Source organism: Mirounga leonina, unplaced genomic scaffold (genome assembly GCF_011800145.1).
Source record: "Mirounga leonina isolate KUSES-001 unplaced genomic scaffold, KU_Mleo_1.0 Mir_115, whole genome shotgun sequence".
Lineage (NCBI taxonomy): Eukaryota > Metazoa > Chordata > Mammalia > Carnivora > Phocidae > Mirounga > Mirounga leonina.
In genome coordinates this window covers 46,324,859-46,348,228 of record NW_023270268.1, presented here as the reverse complement: position 1 = coordinate 46,348,228, position 23,370 = coordinate 46,324,859, and the positions used below count along the sequence as shown (strand labels likewise).

The 23,370-nt window shown below is 35.7% G+C and overlaps 1 long non-coding RNA gene across 2 annotated transcripts in view; it reads left to right on the top strand.

The window, feature by feature from the left end:
- The window catches only part of LOC118005302, a 91,917-nt gene that overhangs the window by 66,561 nt on the left and 1,986 nt on the right, over positions 1-23,370 (top strand). For both annotated transcript variants that reach the window (XR_004677799.1, XR_004677801.1), the window contains 2 exons: positions 14,819-14,976; positions 17,456-17,527. This is a non-coding gene — a long non-coding RNA (uncharacterized LOC118005302). The remainder of the gene's footprint in view (positions 1-14,818; positions 14,977-17,455; positions 17,528-23,370) is intronic.

Here is a 23,370-nt window from a genome sequence, read left to right as displayed (position 1 = left end):
CCAGAAGAGACAGTTTAATAGGGAAGAAATAAGAAATAAGTTAAAAGAGTATTTTGTTTTCCCATTCATCACTCAAAGAGATGAAGGTCTCAAAGGAAAATCAGATCAGTCATAGAAAACAAAACTACATTCGCTTTAAGTATCTGAATGTTGTTGTAATTTTTCTATTTACTACTCAAAGTGCTTCATCCATTTATAAATCATTATTTATTTCTTTTAATTAAACCATAGAATCATATAATAAAGAACTAAAAAGATTTCACATTGGTTTGTCAAGACTCATAGCAACTTGGTTCTCTCACTTGCTGGCTGAATCACAGGTTAGAACAAGTGACTCATGACCCAAGATGTAACGTGTCTGGAGAGTCTTATGTCCCCCATGAGGAAGGTGGCAGAGAAGCTGATAGGGAGGACAGTAGAGGAGGCTGAAAGTATCATGTCTGGCAGACAGAAGCCTTATGACTCCATGACTCTGCAGTCTAGATTATCTGGACCTAGTGATTACCCCTCTAAATCAGGTACTATCACTTTGGTGCACATAAGACCATATTAAATTTATATATCCTTTCTTGGATTGATTTTTCATTTAGTTGATTTTACAAAATAAATTTATATGCTTATATGCTTTTTCCTCCCCTCCTTATATCCATTGATCCTTTAGTCCCTAAACTAATTGCCATATTATCTGGTAAGGAATTAGATTTGGTAATATTAACTGATATTAACAAAAGTAGCATATTGTTTCAAGTATTCAAGTATATATTCTTTTATGGTAATAAAAGATGAAGAAAAGTACATTTGGAATTTTATGTAATATTGTGTTTTTAAACAGAACATGCATGTAACAAAATAAAAAATTATACCTAGTGATAGAAAACATATCAGTGGTTGTCAAGGAAGAAGAAGGGGTGGAATACTGGCACCAAATGGAACTCCTCGGGATGGTAGAAATGTTCTGTATCTATCCTGTAATGGTGCATCCATTTGTCAAAACTCATTGAACTGTACACTTAAAGTGTGTATAGCTCATTATATGTTAATTATATTTCAATAAAGGTAATTAAAAATATACAGTAAGCATAGTAATTTTGCCAAGCATTAAGGAAGTGTGCTTACTTGTGTATACCTGCTGGGCCGCTCACAAGCTGATTGACTTGGAGTAAGTGATGACCCCTCTGAACCTCAGTTTCTTTATCAAGTAAGAGTAACAGTAATATCTATTCCTTAGGGTCCGTATTAGGAAAATGTGGTAATATATGTAAAGCACATAGGAAAAGAAAAAGCAGATAGGAAGAGGTCCACGAATGCATATCCTCACCTACACTTCTATAGCCAAGTGAGAGCTAATTAAAAATATTTTTATTAATAGACCTGAATAATGCAATCCCAATTATAAGAGGAAGTTCTTTGATAAAACATCTAAATCAAAATATGTTTTATCATTCTAGTTTTTTCTAATGTAAAAGCATTCTTTCCCTATATTTCATTATTTCAGGAGAAAATATACTCAGTTCTTCTGACAAAAATTTTGAGGGGAAAATTTTTTTTAATGTGCTCTTAGTAAGGAGGATAACTACGGTGTGCTAATAATGGTCATATTGCTTTCTTCCATTGCTGGGACTCTAAAGTACACTATACCAATAATGTTACACCAATAACGAAAACTATGAACTTTATTAGCTAATGCTATGAAGAAGAACTTCCTTTAAAAGTAAAAGATCTCAGTCTCTTTGGCTCTGTAGCCACTTTTGGAATGTTCCTCTGAATTCTTTTAAATCAGCCTAGTTTATGACCCAAAGTATCATGGTTACTTCAGTGTGAAGTTAATTCATTTAAACACAGACTAGCTTCTGATTCTGAGATTTACATTGTATCCAAAGATGGTATAAAATAGATTCACTCCCTCAGAATAAAATGATAAGAATTATTGCTCTTGGCCTCTCTATGACTGTTCCAGTCAACAAAAGTGTTGGCCTTGTAAAACGATGACTAAAAAGCTCACCATCTGAAAGCTAGAGAAGGAATGGTTGTACCACAAAGTATTTAAATGAGATTTACCCAGAAGTTGAGGAAAACCAGAGAAAAAGAAACTCTCTTATTTCTTATTTATTTATTTGCATTTTATATCTCATTTCCACCTGCTAATGAAAAGAACTGAAGAGGAGACATACAGTCTTGCACACTGTAGACACTTTAAAGGTTTAGAAAGAAAAAGAGGAATGGAATTAGGGTAGGTTTACTTAATTACTGTAATATATGCTAAATATCTTTAATTCCTTGTTACTGAGCAATGGTGATTACAGTTGGTGAGGAGCTCACCTTTGCTGCATTGTAGTGAAATGTGAACTATAATTTGGAACACAGTCAATTACTGTTTTGTACTCCAGCATTAAGACTTCTCTATAGCCCATTAATTTTTAGTGAAGTTTACAATACAGTAGGTAAGACTGCATGTTCTAAAGTCAGGCAAATCTGAGGTTGAACACATCCATTGGATGAGTAGTATGGACTCCATTCCTACCTCTCCAACTTGAAGATAATTAAAACCACCTCATAAGTTTTTGAAAGGATAAAATTCAATAGTACATGGCAAACACCTGTTTCTACCCCTGGCATATTATAGGCTTGACCAATCACCATTGGCCCCATTCATACAAACAGCTTCCTATGTCATAGGTAGTCATTACTTTTGTAAATGCTACTGAGAGTAACATTTAAAATCTTGTCCTTTTGTTTCTTCTATGCAAGATGGATGGAGAACCTGAACATCATACCCTTACACATTGAAACATATTTCTGTTTTAGTCAGCTCCTTTTTTCTTGACCGTCTATACTGGAATATATATGCCTTTGGTAAAACTCATTTCTTTCTCTAAATGTCCTTTTTCTGAAGATGTGACTATATTTTTCCAGCCTTTCCTGATAAATGCCTGCGTTTTCTGTCTTTTGTTTTTTTGGTAATGGATTACTCTGGGGCATCTTGTCTCCCTGTTTTGCTGTGTTTTGCCATCACCAGTTGTCTACTGGACAACTCCATATGAAGAATAACTGCATGTGAATACTGCATATTCAACACTAAATTCATTGTCTTTTCCTTCATCAGTTCTCCTTCCCTTGCATTCTTCCTTCCATATTCCTACTCCTGGTGGATGGCTTGACCAGACACTTTATTTTCTTATTATACATCTTGAAGGCCTCTTGATGTCCCATTTTTCTCTTACATATGTTACTGATCCAGTTCAATTCTCTGTACTGTTCAACATACAGCTTTTCTCTGATACTGCCATTCACACACCTTTCCAGCCATATGGCAAGATGATTCTTTCTTCCACATTTGCATTCATGCTGTTTTCTATATTAAAATGTTCTCTGAACAAGCTACAGTTTCAAAGCTCATCTACAATGTCAATTTTTCCATGAGGTCTTATTTCTTGGCAAGGCTTTTGGACTTTGTGCCATCAGTTCCCTTACTTTCTGATATAACTGCATCATATATATGCTTTGCCTTCCTTGAGGAGATCAATGGAAGGAAGACAGGCTCTGTGTCAGATGCCCTAGATTCCCTCTTAGTGCCATAATTTATCAGTTTTCTTTTCTATGAAGTGGGGTTAATGTAATACTGAGAAGTCATTGATATAATTAAATAAAATAATGTAACAGAATTCTTTAATTGAAAATTGGCACATATATAATAGTTACTTTTACTATATCTTTGAATTTGAATCTGCTATGGCCTAAACCAAAAGAAGTTAGCTGCATTGTTCAAAAATTGCATGTTTATTGACTGATTGGATTTGAAATTTAAAAATACATTAATTGCTTCATCTAAGGAAGAAATATTGAATATTTCTGATGAAGGATACATCAAGTCATATTTAGGATCATGATTTTTTTAAAACTTAGAAGTAGTTTAGAAAATGAATATCCTGTATAAAATGCCTGTATTTACTGTGAAAATGAAATTAAGGATAAAACCAATCAAGAAGAGACTAAACTAGCATATAGAGACTAAACTTGGCATATAATCCAGCCATATTGGCCCATTTCTATGATCTCCAGTTTCTTTGCCTCCAGACTTTCCCTGCTTTGATCCCTTTAATGCCCAACTTGGAGATAAATCTTCTAAAAATACCATTCTCATCATGTTGCTTTCCTATTTTGGAACCTGCGGGGTCTCCCCATGGCTTACTACATCAAGACCCTAATTCTCTGCCTGAAATTCAAGGTTCTACCTAATCTGGCCCCAATTTATCTACCCAACTTCATCACCTATTATTCTGGAAGATGTGATCCATAAAATCTTTCTATCATACATATTCAGTAGTTTATGACTTAGGATCTGACACTTATCAATGCCTCTAGGGCCATCTAAATAAAGTCTTTTTTACTGAAAACTTCCTTAACTGTTAGAATCCATATTATTAGTACCTGAATTATATCTCAAATCAAAATACACTTGTTGCTTAGAAAGTGTCAAGATCTACAACAGAAACTTTGAGGGGCATAAAGATGAATTAGTTACAGCCTTGACTTCAGTCTATTACTAAGTTTAATGAATCCCCTAGAATGTGCTATGAAAATAGAGGAGAGAAAAAGCAAGGCACATGGTGTGTGTGTGTGTATGTGTGTGCATGTGTGTGTGTGTTCGGGGGGCTGTGCTCAAAAAAGGTTTCCAGGATGAGTTGATATTTAAATTGTGCTTGGAAGAAGATTCAACTAAGCCAAAGGCACAATAAACATAGTACCTAGGACCCATGATACTTTTAGGGGCCCATAGATAAAATGCTTTAATTTTAACATTTTAATATCATAAAAATTTAATAAACAGTACTGGATATATAAGAATGAACTCAACAGGATTATATTTATTTTTACACCAATACAATAATTTTTATTCTTTTGATGGAGGAAGGAGCCCCTGAAGACAAAGTAACTTGGGCTCACAAAAGACACATTGTCATCCTGCCTGGAAGAATGAATGTGATATTAATGGGTAGAGCTGGAAAGAGTAAATAATATGAGCAAAGGTCATATTTTAGGAAAATCTAGGGCATATGTAGGAAATCCCTGAAAAAAGAGTGCTTAATTAAACATGACAAATTATGGCTAAGACAGGTAGGCCAACAGGTAAATACAGAAGGTGGAATGGAACTTACGGTTATGGAAGCATTATCAGTGGCAATTTTAAAGAGATTTAAACTTGTTGACATTTACATAAAGAACTGTTGAATAGGGGAAGGACATGATAACAGTTTTTTATACCTAGTGCATTCATTCAACAAATATTTACTAAGCACCTAAGATGTGCTAGACGTTTTGCTAAGTACTGGGCATACAATCGTATAAAAGGGAGCTCTGTTATTATGGAGCTAACATCCTAATGGGTTTAAGAGACAATAAACACACAAACTATCAAATCAATAATAATTTCCCAAAGTGATATGTGCTTTGAAGACAGTAGAGGAGGAGAATAAATAGAGTAAATGTAGAGTACTGTTGTAGTTGAGAGGGGTCAGCATTCCAAGCGAGAGGAACATAGCAGAGAGAAGAGCAAGTACCAAGAGCTGGCAAGTTGACAAATCTGAAATGAGGCTGGAATGACTGGAGTGAGTGAATAAGAGAATGAATGTGTGGAATGATGTTGGGGAGGAAGTTTACATTTTTGCACTTGATTATACAACATCTTATGTCCTTTTGTCCCTATCCTTTTTAAATTTATTTTTTAATTTATACTAACTTATTTTATTTTTTATCTGTGAAAAGGCATTTTGAATCCTTTTTGGAATGCAATGGTGTGCTTAAAATTCTCTTCTATCCTGCTCAACATCTATTAGTGAGTTGAGATTATGAAAGACGTTCAGTAAACATTTGTATGACTGGTTTGTTAGACAGCAGATATATTCAGATATCATATGAAATTCCACTGAAAGGAGCCAAGAATTCACTTTGGTCTTAGATAAAATAAATTGTCATTTAGTTTACACAGTCCTATGAACATCTAAAATAAAATAAGAGGTATCACATGGCACTTTAAATAATGTTGGCCTGCTTCTTTGATAAATTCGTTTAGTGTTATTACAAGAGGACATCATGGTCCATGATTCAATTTGGAATTTTATTTATTGTCATGATTTTTGGAAGTTCCAGCATATATGCATATAATTTCCCCCAATGTCTCCGAATAAATTCTGAAAAATTAAATGAAAGCAAAAATTCAATTTGGAAGAAAAGTTTCATTAATTGATATGGCTTTGGATGATTCAAGAAGTTCTGTTCAGAGTAAACATCAATCTATATTTATGGAATAGTTAAGAAAAACAGCACAGTATTATATAATTGTAAAATAAGGATACAGCAAGTCTTATAGTTTTTTGGTATATTCTGTCATGCTGTAATACCTCTAGATAAAACAATTTACTAAGTATAGCATTATTATATATTTGTCATAATCATTGATTTTAACTGCTGCAACTTTGGAGGGATTACTGGAATCTTACATTTTATTTCAATTTTTGTAAATAGAATTGAACTGATCCCACTTGTAAATGAAATGTTAATTAAGGCGAGTTTCTGTTTGTAATGGGCTTGGCTTTTGAGAGTGATGAATAAATCTTAATAATATTGTATTTGGGCAATACTTAATCTTCAAAGGACTAAACAAATAGAAATTAATCCCTTAATTATTCTGTCCTTCAATTAAAACTGATAACTCCCATTCTCCAGAAAAGCAAAATGAGTCACAGAAACTTAATCCTTTGATTCTGTGTAATTTTAATCACTTTCCCAAAGTAACATTAAGATGTAGTTTAGAAGAATGGGAATTTTAAAGTGCAAATAGTTTTATGACTTTTGAGGGTGGAGTGATTTATTATTAATTACTTTCCTCTTATCCTTAAGTATACATCAAAGCATTACTCCTGTACTAAAATCCAAAGAATGTTTATATTAGATCTTCATTTATAATTAAATTTCATAGACTTAATTTGGGAATTTTATTATATAAATATGTACAGGCCATTCAATTTAGCCAAGTATTTTTCAGTATAATGTAGATAGCAAACTTAGAATTAATGTGTAAGACAGAATTCTGTATGGGGAACAACTTTTCCTAATTTTGTCTGTTTGGGGCTTATGTATGACCCTCTGGTCCAGGAATTTATATTGAAATATATATTTCCATGTAATCTGGTAATATGTTCACCTGGAGGTTTCATGGAGGGATCAGGATTTCTAGGCAATAACATGGCTTAGAATTACTGCACCACATATTTTAGGAGACCACAGAATTTACAATAAACTCCAAAATCTATATGGTGGTATCCGATATTAATTTCCAATTTCTTCAAAATGAGGATTAAGGTCTTGCCTGGGGACCACCTATACGGTTTTGATAGCAGAATGATCCTATCAGAGTAAGCTTTCCAGCTTTCAGTCCCTGATATTCTTTTCATGATACTTCTGCAGTTTGTGCTGAGATAGCTTCCTGATGCTGCATAGCTCTAATTACTATTCGTAATTCTTACTCTTATCTTGTTATCATTGGGTGTTGTTGAATGATTCTGCAGTTGTCACTTAATTTTTTAAAATGTTTTCATTTCAGAACAATCTCAAACTTATAAAAATTTCAAGGATAATCCAAATAACATTTTCCTGGATCATTTGAGTGTGAGAGACTAACGCAATGCTCCATCACCCCTGAACACTTTAGTCTAGAACAAAGACATTCTCTTATATAACCCCAATACAACCACTCAGGAAATTGATATTGATACATTACTACCATATAATCCTGAGATTCTGTCAGGTTTTTCAAATAGTCTCAATAAGGTCCTTTATAAGAAAAGGATCCAGTCCAGAATCATGCATGATATTTAGTTGTCATATTCCTTTAAACATCTGAAACAGTTCTTTGGCCTTTTTGAGACTTTCACAACCATGACATTTTTGAAAATTATAGCCATTATTTGGTAGAAGTCCCTCAGCTGGATTTTCTCATGTTTCTCCATGATTAAATTTAGGTTTTTCAACTTGAGCAGGTATATCACAAAAGCGACTCTGCATAGTCTTCTTTCATCCTATTAGGTGATACATGGGTTTGATTTGTTCCATTATTGGTGATGTTAACTTTGATTACTTGTTTTAGGTGGTATCTGATAGGCTTCTTATCATAAAGTTACTTTTTCCCCCTTTATAATTAATAACTATTTTATGAGGGAAATACTTTAAGGCTAGGTAAATATTTCATTTTTCATTGCAATTTCAATTTATTCATTTATTTATATCAGTATGGACTGATAGATTCCTGTTTTATTTAATAACTCACAGTCCAATATCCTCATTATTTACTTTAAAGTTAAAATTGTCCCATATTTGGTCATTGGGTCCCCTTTGAAGTTACCTTTTTTGTCCTCTTGACATTTCTCCATCATTTTTTGAGAATTTCTTTCTAACACAACAAGATTGTGCAGACTCATCTTGTAATATTCCTGCCCAATCATAGATTATTTGTCTAAGGAATTCTGCTTCTCTTAAAGTGTTGTTTAAAAACCAAGGTCTGGGGGCGCCTGGGTGGCTCAGTTGGTTAAGCGACTGCCTTCGGCTCAGGTCATGATCCTGGAGTCCCGGGATCGAGTCCCACATCGGGCTCCCTGCTCGGCAGAGAGTCTGCTTCTCCCTCTGACCCTCCTCCCTCTCATGTTCTCTGTCTCTCATTCTCTCTCTCGCAAATAAATAAAATCTTAAGAAAAAAAAATTAAAAAAAAAAAAACAACCAAGGTCTGAGTGGTAGGTGTTCTTACTACTATTAGATTGCTGATTCCAAGCTTCTCAGGAGAGAGATAAGAAATATATTATATATATATAATTTTTATTTATATATATTTATTTAAGTAGGTAGGTAGAGATATATATTTACATTTAGATTTATACTTACATCCATATGTAGTTTACCTATCTAGAATATGAAGAGTTCACATTAATATCTCCACTTCAAATACACCAGAGAATTCATTCTAGTTTTTGCCCTTTCCCTATTTGTAACTCCTTAGTCTAATATTAAGAAACTAGACACTGAGAAAATCTTATTATCTTCAATATATTTTATTTGATCAGTTACACTTAGTATTCAATCTTCCAGGACTGCCACTGCCACACCCAACCTGGATGTCCGGCTAGTATGTACTTCAGATGACTATAGCCCCAGCTGACATTTGCCTAAAACTGCAAGGTTGTTGTTTTTTTTTTTTAAAGATTTTTTTTTTTATTTATTTGACAGAGAGAGACACAGCAAGAGAGGGAACACAAGCAGGGGGAGTGGGAGAGGGAGAAGCAGGCCTCCCCCGGAGCAGGGAGCCCGATGCGGGGCTCGATCCCAGGACCCTGGGATCATGACCTGAGCGGAAGGCAGATGCTTAACGACTGAGCCACCGAGGCGCTCCTAAAACTGCAAGTTTTTTTGCCTAAGGTTGCAAGTGAGAACAACCCAAGTGGTCCCAATAAAACCACAGAATCATGACAGATAATACTACATTATTGTTTGAAGTCACTAAGTTGTGTGTGGTTTCTTATGCAACCAGAGATAATCAAAAAAGTGGGATTGGAAAGATAGAAGAGAAAGAGAGCAAGAGAGCTCCTAAGAAAATTACCTAACAGAAATTGGAGAAGGGTAAACACCAATACCTTTTCATTTTACATTGCAGCTTTGCCTAGCAGTAGGCTTAATACTACCTAGAGGGTAATACAGACCTATTCAACTGCTTGAACTATCATTTTGACAAATGATTTCATAGGAGTTTTGGCTGCATGATCTATATCAAGATTTGTAAAGGTAGATTAAATTAAGAAATTAGAGCTGGTTTTGTCTTCTTAATTCTCTAAGGGATCTTGAAAGGCCAATTGAATTGTACTTCATTTTTCTTATATACAGGGTACATTTTTATCTGTGTATTTGCCTTCTGAGGGGCTGCACTATAAGATTACACAGAGAATAAAAAAGTCATGAATGAACAAACCACATGGAAATTTAGTTTTCCTTCAAACATCCTTTAACTTCCATCTTATTTTATTTTATTATTTTATTATTTTTATTTTTTTATTTTTTAAAGATTTTATTTATTTATTTGAGAGAGAGAGAGAGAGTGAGAGAGAGAGAGCGCAAGAGGGGGTAGGGTTAGAGGGAGAAGCAGACTCCCCGCTGAGCAGGGAGCCTGAGGTGGGACTCGATCCTGGGACTCCAGGATCATGACCTGAGCCGAAGGCAGTCGCTTAACCAACTGAGCCACCCAGCCACCCTATTTTTTAAAAAGATCTATTTATTTCTTTGAGAGAAAGAGATTGAAAAAAAAAAAGAGAATGAGTGGGAGGGGCCGAGGGAGAGAGAATCTCAAGCAAAGAGCCCGAAGCGGGACAAGATCCCAGGACCCTGAGATCATGACTTGAGCCGAAACCAACGGTTAGACGCTCAATCAACTGAGCCAGCCACCCAGGCACCCCTAACGTCCATTTTATTTTAACAGTAGAATCTATTTAGTCCTCTTCTGCAGGCAGTTTCCCTTCTCTTTGCAGCTTGGCCTGCTTCTATTCTTGGATATTTGGAAGGCCAATATATTGCAAATTTATTTCCAAATGAAACTTTAAGCTTTGCAAAAGAGAACAGAATTCCATGGAGACCATGAAAAGGATATTAGAAAATATTTAGACCTCATTTGAAGCCATTGGCAAGTAAACAGTAAACAATGGGAAGAGAAAAAGTTAACATAAATGAGGACAGGATAGAGGTTTCAAAAGAGAATGATTTTATTTTATTTTTTTTAAAGATTTCATTTATTTGACAGAGAGAGACACAGCGAGAGAGGGAACACAAGCAGGGGGGGTGGGAGAGGGAGAAGCAGGCTTCCCGCTGAGCAGGGAGCCCGATGTGGGACTCGATCCCAGGACCCTGGGATTATGAGCTGAGCTGAAGGCAGATGGTTAAAGACTGAGCTACCCAGGCACCCTAAGATAATGATTTTAAAAAATCAAAGACTTAAGAGAGATCTTTACAAAAATTGATTAAGCACATGTATATTTGCAAAAATAATCCTCCTTATTTTGTGCACATGTGATATCATGCAATAGTAAATTACACCAAGAAGAAAACAATGTTCTTTGTCTTTTCTAAAAATTGGGCTACGTTTGCAATTGTAAATTAAATTTAGTTCAATATTAGACTACATTTTATCACATTTTTTACAATTTTAGTTTTATTTTTCAAGATAAAGTTCCAATCAAAATCTTTTCCTCTATTTTTATAAATGAAATTGCAGTGCCAATTTAATGCTGATTCATTTTACGTGCCTTTTCTCCCTATATTAAACATATTAATTATCCCCAGATGAGGAAGTAAAATATATTTAGCTGCCCAGATTAGTGAGAAATAATTTATTTGATAATGGTTTTCATTGTCAGTTAATGGAAGATGCTATCTTAAGTAACTCAGAGCTTGCAAGCAATGGGTAAATAGACTTTAATATAATAAGCTCAGGTGTTAGTTTACATGAAATAATCAACCTCATGATAATGGAAATTATCAATTTCTCTCAGGAAAGGATGTGTTCAAAGGAAATTTTGTATTTGATTTTAGATATTTTAAGAGAATACTAAATACAGCACAGAATGGAAAATTCTACTGTCTTTCTACTCTCTTTTCATTCATCCAGGCAACCAGCAGTTAGTTCATCATTTTCTGAGGAAAAAACAAACATCAGGGCACCTGGGTGGCTCAGTTGGTTAAGCGACTGCCTTCGGCTCAGGTCATGATCCTGGAGTCCCTGGATTGAGTCCCGCATCGAGCTCCCTGCTCGGCAGGGAGTCTGCTTCTCCCTCTCCCACTCCCCATTTGTGTTCCCTCTCTCGCTCTGTCTTTCTCTGTCAAATAAATAAATAAAATCTTTTAAAAAAAAAACAAAAAACAAACATCGGACTATGAGACAGAGTCCCACCCCTGTCCTGGGTGGAGATATGCCAGTGCTATTTAATCCTTGTGCTGTGAAAGCAGTTGATGGTGATTGGTTATAAGGTTGTTGCTTCAGGGAGAGGAAGAGAGAGCATAGGGTCACCAGATGGGAGGTTACTAGAATAGGGGGCTGTGGCAGTTCCTGGAGAAGCAGAATAATTCCTACATTGGCTGCACAGCAAGATTATTGTTCTTTAGAACTCCTGGGTAGTTTCAGAATTATTCTTGGGTGTCCCATAAAGTATTGTAGTCTTAAGGGAGAGTATCCAAAAGATGTTCCTTAAAAGAACCCTTTATATAGAGAGATCTTAATGTAAGATCAATGGGAATTTGGAAAGCTATCAGAGGTAGCATTCTATAATGAAACAAATGTGATACTGGGTATCCATACATCCATATTCTAGATCCACTTCTATTTTAAGGAAAAGATCCTGCTTAGATAAAACAAAGTGTGTAAAATACATAAGTGATTTCAAAGGATTTTTGGCCACAGAGTTCTTCTCCCTTTTCTTCCCTTCCTCCCTTCCCTTCTCCTACATTCTCTTTCTTAAACTCACTTTCTCTGAAGCTTACAGGAAAGGGCAATATATGAACATATACAAGTGGACAGCTGTAGTTGAAACAGGGGTCCCAGGCCCACAGTCAATTTATCCAGTCTCCACTTACCCCCTTACTGTGTTGGTATCTATGGTTCTTCCACGATTCCCTAAGAGTTAAACTAAGATAGTTTGAAGCCACTGGACTGTCTTCAGTGTCCTATCAATTTAGAATCCACAATTCTATCAATCAGATTATTGATCATGGCACTGCGTGGTCATATTTCACAGTGTTTGTTCATATCATAGTGCTTGTCTTTCTCTTAGAAATTCCTTCCGGTGGAGGGCCACAGTAGTCATATTTGTACTACATGGATCTTCAGTGTTTGTTCTTATCAATTAAATGAAAAGAAACAACCTAAGAAAGGTCAGTAAGGTTTAACTCCTAGGAATGAGTTACATGGATCAAAGACGTTACTTTAATCTGGACTGGTCAATTGATGGAGATATAAAATAATCTATGTTGTGGATATTTTAGACCATGGGAAATTCCAAAAGCTGGAGAGAAAGAAGAAGGAAGAGGGAGAAAAGGAGAGAGAGAGAGAAATAGAGAAGGAGAGAGAGAGGGAAGGACAGAAGGAAAGAGGTAGAGGAAGAATGAGAGAAGGAGAAGGAAAGGGAGAGACAGAGAGGAGAATAATATGCAAATTCAAAGATAGGTGAAATTTTAGTACTAATTAATTTCCTAATAATTTTTGAGTTCCTTGTTCCATTTCCTTATAAGTCTTGAGTGTTTAGGATTCTGTGATATTTTCTTATATGTTTCAAACAGATACACACACACATATATATATAGATATTTCTTCTTATTCAAATAAATTTATTTTACTTGAAACCAAGGGAACTGTGATGGCTTAAATACAGGCTTAAATGAGAGACAAGAGCCCACAGGAATTAGTCTAAAGCATTTGTTATATTTTAGTATATATAAATAATCTTTAAAATTGCTTATCTTTTGATTTATATATATTATACTTAAATGAATGAACAGAGAATACAAATAATTTTGCACAGATAATTTCACATAGCATTATTTATAACATCAAAAATGGCAACAAGTTAAACACCCAATAGTAGACTAATAGTTAATAAAGAATGGCATGGTCACGTAATGAGCAATTGTGTAGTCATTTCAAATGTTTTTTTAGGAATGCTTAATATAGGCTGTCACATTATACAACTCCAGGAGGTGTGGCATAGTCTAGGTAAATGATGTCCTTTAGACTTATGCAGTGTCCAGCCTATACTTGAATATACAATACATGACATATTAATGATATATTAAACATTAAGCCAGGGTTGACATTATGTTACTGTTAAATTAAAAAAAAAAAGTAGCACTCACACAAAATTATGTCTTTGGTATAATCCTAAAAATGCCATTTATAGATTATGGAGATGTATGTCAAATTATAATAAATTATCTCTGGATGTTGGAATTATGAATGATTTAAAGCAATCTTCGGCAGTTTCTTTTTTTTTTTCTATAATGAGCTCACATTGTTGGAATCTGAAAAAAATGATAATTATAATTTTTATGCTACTATCTATTAGTCTGTTAAACTAAACATCAGACATTGGGTTTATAAACAACAAAATCTATTATATCCTACACCTAATGTACTCAGGTATCACCTTCATGGCAATTCTGTGGCTATGTTTCACATTAACACTCAACTATTAATTTCTCTTTTATTATTCAATACTATCTGAGATATCTGCTTTATTTATGGATTGCCAGACTGGATACTATTCTCTAATAAAAATCTAACCAGACTTGAATATACTGAGAAACAACTTCACATTTACTACAGTCAATGATTCTGTTGACAACATATAATTCTTATTTTGCTAATTCCTAAGCTATACAAAAGACAGAATTCTCCAGGGTATTCCAAATCAATAATAAGCTTTGATTTTTCCACACTGTAAAGGGATTTAACTTCTAGATGTACTGATTTACCCATTTGCAAACTGATGATATACAAGTCTGCCTAAATGGCCTCTGGGGATATGATAAAGATTGGTGTCATTCAGACTAATAGAAAATATTAGACTCAACTGTGGCATAAACAGGTAAACAAATCTGTGAGATGCTTTAACACCCTTACAGAAAGGGGCATATTAAAGAGGTCTGGGGACAATTGGTTAAATATTGACAATAGAAAAATCCCATTATGGGGAAAAACTGACTTAAATCACACACTGAATACATGTATCTTCTACTTAGCACAATGTAATTTCTCAGTGAGTTTCAAAGAAGGACAACAAGCAACTTTTGTATGAGAACCTGAACTGTGTGGGGCCAGCCATTCAATTAGAACCTAATGCTAACAAGCAAGTGGTCACAACTTGGGTCCATACCCAAGCACCATGACAATATCAAAGGTATGTATTCCTATTGTTAATCTGCTCTTACTTCTTGAAGATGAATGCTACTAGCGAAAGAAATAATAACCATGTATTGTTGAGCTCCTACATGCCCACTCATGGTTTTAGTGTTTTACATGTATTATTTCTAATCCCTAGAAAACTCTTTAAGTGGATTTTCTTATCTCCAATATACAGAAGAGGAAACAGAAGCACATAGATTTTAAATAATTTGCACAGTGTCATTCAGTTCGTTGGGGTTGACTCAGTATTCAAACTCAAGGGTTTGAAACACAAATTGTTTTCTTTGTACTTTGATGCTTCCTTCCTGTTACTGAGATTATAAGAGTTGAGACTCACAGTATAAATGAAATGAATCAGTGTCTTATCTAGAGAATAACTCATAGATGGTCAATAGCTTTATCTCTGTTTGTAGGCAATATTTTATAGTATATTATGCTATATAATACTGTTTTCCAATAACTTCAAAGATTTATCATTTCTCAAGTGGTTTATATTAGTTATCTATTGTCAAATAACAAGTTACTCTAAAACATAGCAGCTTAAAATAACAAACATTTATATTCTCATAATGTCAGTGCATCAGAAATCCAAGCATGGCTTAGGTGGCTACCTCTGGCTCAAAGTCCTTCATGACACTGCCCCAAGCTGTCAGCTTGAGGTTGTGGTCTTATCTGAAGGCCTAATTGGCTTGGGGAATGAGGGGAAGATTTCAGTCTCACTCATATGGTCCCCTCACCAGGTGGGCCTCATGTCATGTTGCTGACTCCACCCAGGCTGTGATCCAAGGAGAGCAAGACAAAGCACCAAAGGCCAAAAATGAAATCTTTTATAACTTAGTCTAAGAAATGAGATCCCATCTCTTCTGCTGTCTTCTCTTCATTAAAAGTGAATCAGTAAGGGGCGCCTGGGTGGCTCAGTCATTAAGCGTCTGCCTTCGGCTCAGGTCATGATCCCAGGGTCCTGGGATCGAGCCCCGCGTCGGGCTCCCTGCTCTGTGGGAAGCCTGCTTCTCCCTCTCCCGCTACCCCTGCTTGTGTTCCCTCTCTTGCTGTCTCTCTCTCTCTGTCAAATAAAATCTTTAAAAAAAAAAAAGTGAATCAGTAAGTATAGTTTATACTTAAGGGGAGGAGGTTGCATCTTATACCAGAAGATGAGGAGCACTGGGGACTATATTAAAAACTGCCTATAACATGATCTAAGAGTATTGCTCTGACAAAAGAAGATTATAATATATACTTACAAGTTTTCTACAACTCCGGAATTGTTGTAGTCAGGACTCTAATATCAATAACAGAAAGCCAACTTAATCTGGCTTAAATAAAAATAGGAAATTTATTGACTCAGGTAACTCAAAAGTCTATGTATGGGTCCAGCTCTGACAGACTGCATTGAGTGTTTGAATAATAGGAGTATCTGTCTGTCTCACCTGTCTCTGGCCTTACTTTCTTCTGAGTGTCTTTATTTTCTGGCAGGCTTCACATTGTGTAAAGATTTATTCTGGTGACCTTGGGGGAACATGATCTATAGTGGCCAATATCTTTTTGTAGAGGCCCAACAAAGTTTTTCTTTGGGTTCCATGCTCATTTCTGAATAGAAGGATAAAGTTCTCTGAAAAATTAGGCATGTGCCATCCTGGGGTTGTGTTACCCCTGTATGAATCATATGAACAAAGTGTTGTAGGGGAATTTGGTTCTAAAAAGGAAAAGGTTATAAGAATAAGGGGTCATATTATGGGAAGACAAAAATTTTAAAAATATTTAAAGAAAAAAAATCACAATGTTAAAGACTGAATTGTGAGCCCCCCAAAATTTATATGTTGAAACCCCAACACCCAAACGACTGCATTTGAAGATAGGGCCTTTCTATTTATTTATTTATTTGTTTGTTTGTTTGTTTGTTTGTTTGTTTATTTTTAAAGATTTTATTTATTTATTTGACAGAGAGAGACACAGTGAGAGAGGGAACACAAGCAGGGGGAGTGGGAGAGGGAGAAGCAGGCTCCCTGCAGAGCAGGGAACCCGATGCGGGACTCAATCCCAGGACCCTGGGATCATGACCTGAGCTGAAGGCAGTCGCTTAACCAACTGAGCCACCCAGGCGCCCGAAGATAGGGCCTTTCTGGAGGTAATGTTAAAGATTTACTTATTATTTTTGTGGGGGAGGGAAAAATGGAAAGAGAGGGACAGTCTTAAGCAGACTCCACACAAAGCCTGATGTGGGGCTGATCACATGGCCCTAAGTTCACGACCCTGAGATCACAACCTGAGCAGAAACCAAGAGGTGGATGCTCAACCAACTATGCCACCCAGGTGTCCCAGAGGTAATTAAAGTTAAATGAGGTCATAAGGGTAGAGCTCGAATCCCCTTACTATCTACGTAAGATCTTGAAGTTGTCAGTATTTTATTTGTTTCCTGGGGCTCCCATAACAACAAACTGGGTGACTTAAAACAACAAAAATTTATTCTCTTACAGTTCAGGAGGCCAGAAGTCTGAAGTCAAAGTGTTGGCATTGTTGGTACCTTCTAGAGCACTACTCACATATAGGTAATTACAAACAACCTGTTAAATTGGACTGAATAGTGACTATAGGAAAGTCCTAAAGGGAAAGGAAAGATTTTTGTTCAATAAAATTTTCTATATATATAAAATTTTCAAATGTAAGCCTCAAAGATTCCTTAACTTGGTGTAATTTATAATATCAGAAAACAAATCTTCATTAACTTCATTGAATTTTTATAAAACCTATCACATAAGGATAAAAAAAGTTTTTAAAAATTATAACTAAGTATATTAGTTTTCTAGGGCTACTGTAACAAATTACCATAAAGTAGGTGGCTTAAGACAGTGGAAATTTATTTTTTCATGGTTTTGGAGTCTTGAAGTCTGAAATTCAAGTGTCAGCAGTTCTGTGTTCTCCCTGAAGGCTCTAGGGGAGAGTTTTTCTTTGCCTCTTCCTAGCTGCTAGGGCTTGCTGGTGATTCGTGGCTTGTAGATGCACCTGTCTGTGCCTTTGTTATCACACCTTCTCTCTATGTGTCAGTATCTAAATTTCCCTCATCTTATAGGGACACCAGTCACTGGATTTAGGATCCACCCTAATCCAGCATTAGCTCATTTTAACTTGATTAATCTGCAAACACCCTATTTCCCAATAAGGTCACAGGCACCGGTACTGAGGTAGGACTTCAATGTATCTTATTGGGGAATACAATTCCACCCACAACACTAGGTTTTAGGATACTTTAAATAACTTGCATTAAAAATGGAAAGAACTTTAGCTCCCTTTATTTCATTTTATGGGTTTCTATGAATAAACAAGAGTAATTTATAAGAGGAAGGTTAAAAAAAATCATAATTTGGTTAGGACTCCCACTGTACTAATCTAGTATTTCATGAATAAATCTCACATTATAATCGGTTTCTAATTAAAAATGTGCTGTCTACATACACTGTTAAAACTTACAACTGAGGGTTCTAGAGCGGAGGGGGTGGGGGGGATGGGTTAGTCTGGTGATGGGTATTAAGGAGGGCACGTACTGCATGGAGCACTGGGTGTTATACGAAAACAATGAATCATGGATCACTACATCAAAAACTAATGATGTACTGTATGGTGACTAACATAACATAATAAAATAAAATTTAAAAAAAGCCATTGCAAAAGTATAATCTGGTATTCATTAATCTGTTTCAGAATTTTGATGTGAAATAAAACTTATTTGTAGAAAGTCCCCCACATCCTAGAAAAAAAAAAACAAAAAAAAAAACCCAAAAATGTATTTTTCACTTTCAAATTCATAATTACCAAACGATCTTTTCTTCAGCTAATGCACAGTCTGTAACTTTGGGTTAGGAGTTACATGCTTAATATCACTCCACTATGCTGAAGAAATCTGTTTAAACAAATCACAAAGCTGTGACACAGGACAGAACACCGAGGCAAAGACATTTTTAGCTTCTTCTATTTAAAGTCATCCTGGTATTTACAGATGCAGGCAAACTACAGGTTGCTTCAGGTGTTTAGATCATCATTCTTCCACAAACCTTCCAAATCATATTCTAGATAAGAGTTCTGAAATCCCAGCATTCACAGTGACATTGCCCCTGCCTATGGAATTCTCAGCCTGCCCTGATTTGGCAGCTGTTCTAGAATTAAGGATTCATGTTTTGTTATTTTCCCTTCAGCAGTTTCTGATAATATTTCTCCCAACTCCAGAAATTGGGGGTTAAATTTTCAACATGTTAAATTAAGATATTTTTTTTCACTTAAATTACCCAGAGAAAATTTTACATTTCTTTTTTTGTATAAAAATGGAACAAGTAGATATTACATAATGGAATGATTATTGTCTTTCTTATATTCTCTTATTTCCCCACTCTCTTAGCCTGAGTACTCTAGAAAACAGTCTGCACCAGAATGTAAACACTAATGCTCTTTGGTAGGGATGAAATAGTATGTGCAAGGGCAATGAGAGTGAAGGGAAAAGGAAAATGAGGCAGGAAGGAGGACCAGAAATGAAATCAGCTGTCTGTGATTTCACAAGAAAATGCACTCAGTTATTGAATCACATGGGATATCTCTGGGCAAGCTTCATGAAATCACTCCATCTGGGAGCTATCTCTTAGGTGGGCATGGGGTTCAGGTAGAAGAGTAACTCCTCTGACGGTTCTACTGTTTCTTGCTAGTCAGATCAAATCCAGGGGCTACGAAATCCCCACACTCCTGGGTTTTGTATGACCTACCTCTTCTACACAGCCGACAGAGAAGCCACAACCTTTGCAGCTTTGACCTGGCTTGTGGTTTGGAGACAGTGGTCTCTAGCAGTTGGGGGTTTCTAGATCTCTACTGATCATGGTAGTAGTTGGATTTTATCATCCTCAAAATTGTGTGAGTCAAAGCTAGGGATGCTCAGGCCAAGAGCAAAGTCAGGAGATTGAGATTTGGAGAGTTCAAGTCAGAGGAGCCTATTGGGCAGTACATAACTGGGTCTGATGACCCAGCACAGATATGAATATTCTGACCTGTGAAAGCATTGCTAATTTTTACACCTGGGTTGATCTTTAAAGATCATTTATTCCAAATGTGACTTTAAAAATATGAGGAGCTATTTCCATTTTCAGTTACAATGGAGTAATAAAGACTGGATTTACCTTCCTGTTTGAAACAATTCCCCCCCAAAAAGCAAAGTATTTAAAACAACAGTTTTCAAGACACTAGATGTCAGATGATGAAGGAGAGTGAGACCTGAGAAATAAGAAACAAAAAGGTGAGCCTAATGAATGCTGCCCCTTACTTCTGTAAGAGTTTCTAGGCCAAGAAAGAGAGATTCAGTAGGAGCACAGTATATGGAGGAGATGGAACTGTAAGTGTGTGTAGACTGAGGTAGCTAGACTTTGCAGTGAAGAGTATCAGGAAGAAGACAGCAACAGAGAGAGAGAGAGAAAGAGAGAGAGAGAGAAAGCTCCAGAAACCTGGCAAAGACACCCCTTGAGTATGCAGTTGGATACTAACACATGCATACAAGGAGACTACCTCAGGCTGAGGAAAGAACCACCTGATAGTATTAGAAGTAACAGTGCCTAGCATTCACTCAGGATTTGGAGTAATGCTGTTACCAAATTCTAAATATAAAAACTTTGATGTGTGAGATGAAAAATACTGTGAATGAAATTAAGCAAGTTAGGAAATATTAAAAAGGAAATATTTTAGAATGGCTAAGATTGAAAAGATTGAGCATACCAAATGTTGACAATGAAGTGGAGAAATTGGAAATCTCATAAATCTCATGCTTGTGGGAATGTAAAATAATATAACTACTTTGAGGGTTTAACAGTTTCTCATGAGATAACATACACCTATAATATAATCCAGTCATTCCACTCCTTAGCATTTTCCCAAGGAAAATGAAAGCCTGTGTCCCTACAAAGAATCATACACAAGCTCACATAACTGCTTTCTTTATAATATCCCAAACTAGAAATGACCAAAATGTCTATCAACAGGTGAACGGATTAGCAAACTGTGATATGTCCATATAATAGATACTTGTCAGCAATAAAAAGGAATGAATTTTGATAAATGCTACAAAATGGATGAATCTCAACATCATTATGCTAAGCAATAGAATCGAGATAAGAAAGCATACATACTGTATTATTGCACCTATGTAAAATTCTAGAACATAAAAACTAATGTATAGTGACAAAATATATCAGTGGTTGCTGGGAGATGGAAAAGGGACAGAGAAAGTTGAGTGGGAATGACTGCAAGGACCCTTTGAGGATTATGGATATACTCATTATCTTGATTGTGTTAATGGTTCGTGGTGTGCACATATGTGAAAACGAATCAAATTGTACACTTTAAATATGTGCAGCATATTGTATATTGTTAAAAAAAAAAAAAGAACCTGGAGAAAAAAAAGTCTCACAGAGAGTTATAGGTAGAACAGATAAAGTCATTTCCTTTTTTCTTTCTTTTAACACTTTTTTAAAAATTTTATTTTATTATGTTATGTTAATCACCATACATTACATCATTAGTTTTTGATGAAGTGTTCCATGAGTTATTGTTTGCGTATAACACCCAGTGCTCCATTCAGTACGTGCCCTCTTTAATACCCATCACCAGGCTAACCCATCCCCCCCCATCACCAGGCTAACCCATCCCCCCTCCCCTCTAGAACCCTCAGTTTGTTTCTCAGACTAGGGGGTATTATGCTAAGCGAAATAAGTCATTTCCTTTTTTCTATAATGCATTTCCTTTATTCTTAAAAGTATTTGAAAATAGTATTGATTATTAGATATAGTGTTATGTGTAAGTGCAATCTATAATAATTTGCAGTTCTGTCTTACCTCTTCCAAAATCAAAGAAGCACAACTGCAACTGTTACTCATGTGGACCTTGAAAGGTTTGGAGTCCAGATACTGAGAACCACCATAGCCATGGTTACATTATTGCTTACTGGGGACTCCCTAACAACAAAAAATGTGGGATGACAATTCATTAAATAGTCTATTTACAGTAATCTTCACTTCACTCAGTGTTTGGAGTTTCTCACATTTTACCTTGCCTTAGAATCACCCGCAGGCTTGTTAAACACAGATTGCTGGGCCCCATTCCCAGTTTCTGACTGAGTAGGTCTGGTATGAAGCCAAAAAATTTACATCTCTCCCAAATTTACAGATGATGCTGATGCTGTTGCTTGAGTGACCACACTTTGAGAACCACCAAGATAAAGGCCCTAGACTGAAAGAAAAAGAAGTCCTTCATACAGTTGAATTTAATTATTGATTTAGGTTTAGATTTAAATATGTCCAGGTAGCAGAGAGCAAGCTAGCATCTGAGCATCCCAGTGGGAATACCCTTGCCAGATCCTCATCTCTCCCTTCCTGTTTCCTGGATATATTCAGCTCAAAGCAAACCTGCTTTTGTAGGTGTAGGAGTCACAACTCTGTCTACTTTTCAAATTTAAAATGTTAAATGATAGTCAAAGATAGCACAATTCACAGTTGAATCCTTGAGGAACCAATGAGATCATTGTTCACTTACAAGTTCAAAAAGGTATTTAAGTGCCTACTCTGTGTTAGGCACTGGGGATTCAGTGGTGAGCAAGTCAGGCAAGGTCTTTACCTCTTGGAGATTTCTGTCTATTGGGAAAATTGTCATTATACCAATAAACATCCAAATAATAAAGCACAATTATGACAAGTATACAGAAAGAGAGCTATAAATATCGATCAGTACAAGGATAATGTTCATATTCATGAAGAAAATGCATATAATTCTATTACTTGATTGGATCCATATGTGCCTTCAATTCCAATGATAATTTCTGATATAATTTGCACCAGACAATTCTAATAGACAATTTTAATGAGTATGGCACTCTGTTTCCCATTTACACTTTCATTGTTTTTGGTTTTATCTCTGAATTTGTGTCTTCTTTCTCTTGTGAGTTGATTTAATTTCTACCTTTTATTACTTTTCTATTTTTAGAAGTCACGGTGTCAGTCTATTCAATGTTTTTCTTTGATTTCATCTCAACAAAAATAAACTTCTGTTTAATATATTACTGTACATTTTGAAAAGAATCAGATTTTCTTTCTTTTTAATCTTTTTAAAAAATTTATTTATTTGTCAGAGAGAGAGAGAGAGTGGGGGCACAAACGGGGAGTGGCAGGCAGAGGGATAAGCAGGCTCCCTGCTCAGCAAGGAGACCAATGAGCAACTCGATCCCAGGACCCTGGGATCATGACCTGAGCTGAAGTCAGACGTTTAACCCACTGAGCCACCCAGGCATCCCAAGAATCAGATTTTCTGAGCTTCACTAAATTACCACTTCTTTTGCAAGACAAATGCTTCACAGGAGACTTTATTAATATGT